The sequence below is a fragment of the Lygodium microphyllum genome, chromosome 2 (genome assembly GCF_053477565.2).
Source record: "Lygodium microphyllum isolate KBCC chromosome 2, Lygodium_microphyllum_v1.1.10, whole genome shotgun sequence".
Lineage (NCBI taxonomy): Eukaryota > Viridiplantae > Streptophyta > Polypodiopsida > Schizaeales > Lygodiaceae > Lygodium > Lygodium microphyllum.
Window position 1 is genome coordinate 172,576,401 of NC_141136.1, and position 3,764 is coordinate 172,580,164.

Below are 3,764 nucleotides of genomic sequence, written 5' to 3' on the forward strand. Positions count from 1 at the left end.
AGATGTAGGATTGGTCCTCCGCCTCTGCAGACCGGTCCCTCGCAGTTTGATGATGGAAACAGGGGTTCTTGATCGCCAGGAATCTGCCTGTATCGACCATTCGCGACGAGATTGACCATAGAGCCCGATCATTCCAGGAGCTCCACCTTTGCACAAGATGGGTAGCGATTGGAAGCTCTTGATCTCAGCTTCGCTCTGATACCACTGGTGTGCAGATCGGATGCTGTACGCTCGCGTAGTGAATGCCGGAAGGTCCCCAAGAACAATAGAACTCTATTTTTTGCACAAATTACAAGGTAAAAAGCATGAACGACAAGATCAAGAGACCAATTGGGTGCAATCTCCCCCCATGCCTTGTGTGAGCGCTCCACAAAGCATGTATTTTATGTATTATTCATCTTCAAGCTCAAATAATAGCCCAAATTACAAAATAGCAAGCTTTTAGCTTTTGAGTTTGCTTTAACACAAAATAGGAATAAAGCTAATGGGCGGTGCCCAAAGAGTCTGGCATGCCCAATACAATGTCCAAGTAGAAATAACATAATCGTGCACCCATGCGCATACAAAATAATAATAAATATCCAACGCCTCAATAAATAGGCGTGACAAAATATAGGCGTCATGCCTAAGGTACGCGCCCATCAAAATATAATCAATAAATCGAATACTCCCTATCCTCCAATGCTTTCCTCCGCCACTGCTGCTATCTCTACACATCAACTGAAGCATTCACAATCGTTAGTAAAATAATACAATTAAACCGACAAAAATGAATACCTAGCAGTCTTCAGCTACATAAATAAATCAACTGGTTAGAAATAAATCCTAACCTTAATTTATTACGAGTGCGCACTCTAAACTCATAAACGTTTATTAATTTAATATGCATTTTGCGGAATCACCCGCTATGGAATCACCCATGTACACACTAAATTAATGAAACGCCCGAAAAGGACAGGCGTCCCCATCAACTTCTCGCACAAAGAATCCACTTTGTGTATGAGCCCTAGTCATCAAAGTTTACAGAATCCACCGTAAAACCTCACGGAATCCACCGTGGCACGGAATCCATCGTGAAATATGCCTCCTGGCACATCAGAATTTGTATTTCTCCATCGTGAATAGCATTCAACCTTCAAGTGAGGTTCTTTTATGCTTTTAACTTCAAGCACTCTACACATCAATGCAGTTCAATCAATGTTTACATTCAATAAGTTCAATCAACGTGCGAGGTTTAATAAGTTCATTTGACCTGTAAGTTTCTATATTTAGTTGCTTTGATATTAGTTTGGATGCATGCTTAGATATTAGGTTCTTAATGTACATACTTAGTTAGCTGGTGTGCACACTTAGTAGATACTTAGTTAGATGCTTAGTTAGTTAGTTAGTATACATACTTAGTAGATACTTAGTGCACATACTTAGTTACTTATTTACTTAGTGTACATACTTAGATAATTAGTTAGATTGATCTTAGTTACTTAGTGTACATAGTTAGATAGCTACTTAGTGGACGTACTTAGTTACTTTGGATGCATACTTAGATATTAGGTTCTTATTGTACATACTTAGAAGATACTTTGCTAGATTCTTAGTTAGTTGGTGTACATACTTAGAAGATACTTTGCTAGATCCTTAGTTAGTTACTTTGGATGCATACTTAGATATTAGTCTGGATGCATACTTAGATATTAGGTTCTTATTGTACATACTTAGAAGATACTTTGCTAGATCCTTAGTAAGTTGGTGTACATACTTAGTAGATACTTAGTTAGATATTTAGTGTACATACTTAGTTACTTAGTGTACGTACTTAATAGATACTTAGTGCACATACTTAGTTACTTATTTACTTAACATACTTAGTTAGATGCTTAATTAATTAATGCACATTCTTAGTAGATATTTAGTGAACATACTTAGATAATTAGTTAGATGCTTAGTTAGTTAGTGTACATACTTATTGTAGATACTTTGGTTACTTTGATATTAGTTTAGATACTTTAGTTACTTAATGCATATTCTTACTAGATACTTAATGTACATACTTAGATAATTATTAGTTAGATATACTTAGCTAGGTACTTAGTATACATACTTATTTAGATATACTCAGTTAGATACTTAGTGTACATACTTAGTTACTTATTGAACATACTTAGTTAAATGCTTGGTTACTTAGTGTTAATAATTAGTTACTAAGTGTAGGTGCTTAGGTATTACATATGATATTTTAGGTGCTTTAGACACATGTGATACTTTAGACACAATAACTTTGTGGATGAGATGATATCTTCCATTAATATCAAAAGGATAGAATATAAATGTAGTTTCATGGGGGGGGGGGGGGGGGGGTTTGTATTCCTTGTATTGGCAAGGAGCTAGGAAATTTGCAATCGAGTTTCCAGCCGCTTATCTTCATGCTTCTCTTCTGACTCAATGTGCCCAAGATCCACTTCCTTTAATGCTCTTGCCCCATTGCGCATGCTTTGAGTGCTGCACCAACATTGTCCATTGACATGCTTTTCCATTTTTTGTTGCATTGGCATTCGATTGCTCTCCCAATAGATAGGCCAACCTTACTTTCCTTAGTCTTGTTCTCGTCAGACTTTTGCATAGCCCTCTCTACAATGGATGACCTTCTCTTTCCTCATTTGCCTCCATGGGTTGTCTAGGGCCTTGACTTTTAGATATTGGCACATTGGAATCCTCCTCATCATCTAGAGATACAATGTCTACATGAGCAAAATCATTTCCCCTAAAACCACCATGATGACCATCAACCTTCGGGATGGTTGATAGCATATCACCCGTTCTTTCATAAAACTCCCATCTTGATGGTTTTTTACTCTTGTGGTCTCTTTGGTGCTCTCCTTCATGTATGCCTTCTTCAAGTTGTCCCATTTATTTTGGCACTGACTCTCTGTGAATTCCATTCCACAACTTGCATTCACATTCAAGCAATTTCAACCCAATGCTTAGCCCTTAGATTCCCTTGATCCAAGAAAATCCATTTATCTTGATAATAGTTAAGAAGGGTGGGAATTTGGAAAGAAGACCAAATCTCAATCTTCTTTTTGCAAGCAGTTGGCCCTTCCACTACTTGGGGTGGTACTAGAGAGACTTTTTGCAAGCTTGGGCAATTTCTTTGCGACAAGGATTGTCCATTGCTGGGTTAAAGACTTGCAACATTACTTGATATGACATAGCGGGAGATTGAAATGGACTAGGCACATTAAGTGCTAGCATAGGGTGAACATTACAATTGGAAGGACATGAAATAGGTTGGGATTCCAACACTATTTCATCCTTTGACTCATTAAGATCAAAGATATCATCTTGACTACACAATGATTCCAAGAAAGAGTGGTGTGTGTTGAAGAGAGAGAGAGAGAGAGAGAGAGAGAGAGAGAGAGAGAGAGAGAGAGAGAGAGAGAGAGAGAGAGAGAGAGAGAGAGAGAGAGAGAGAGAGAGAGAGAGAGAGAGAGAGAGAGAGAGAGAGAGAGAGAGAGAGAGAGAGAGAGAGAGAGAGAGAGAGAGAGAGAGAGAGAGAGAGAGAGAGAGAGAGAGAGAGAGAGATCATGTTTAAATACATACCCAAAGGTTAATTGGCGCAACCAAAGGTCAATTGATTAATTAATACCTTAGTTTTTCGTAGATTAAAACCCCACTTGAAGTGCATGTTGGAATTTCCATAGAGGGGTTGCAGGCTAGAGAACGGAGGGATGGGGGGTTGGGAGCACATGCTTAGAGTGGTGGCTTGG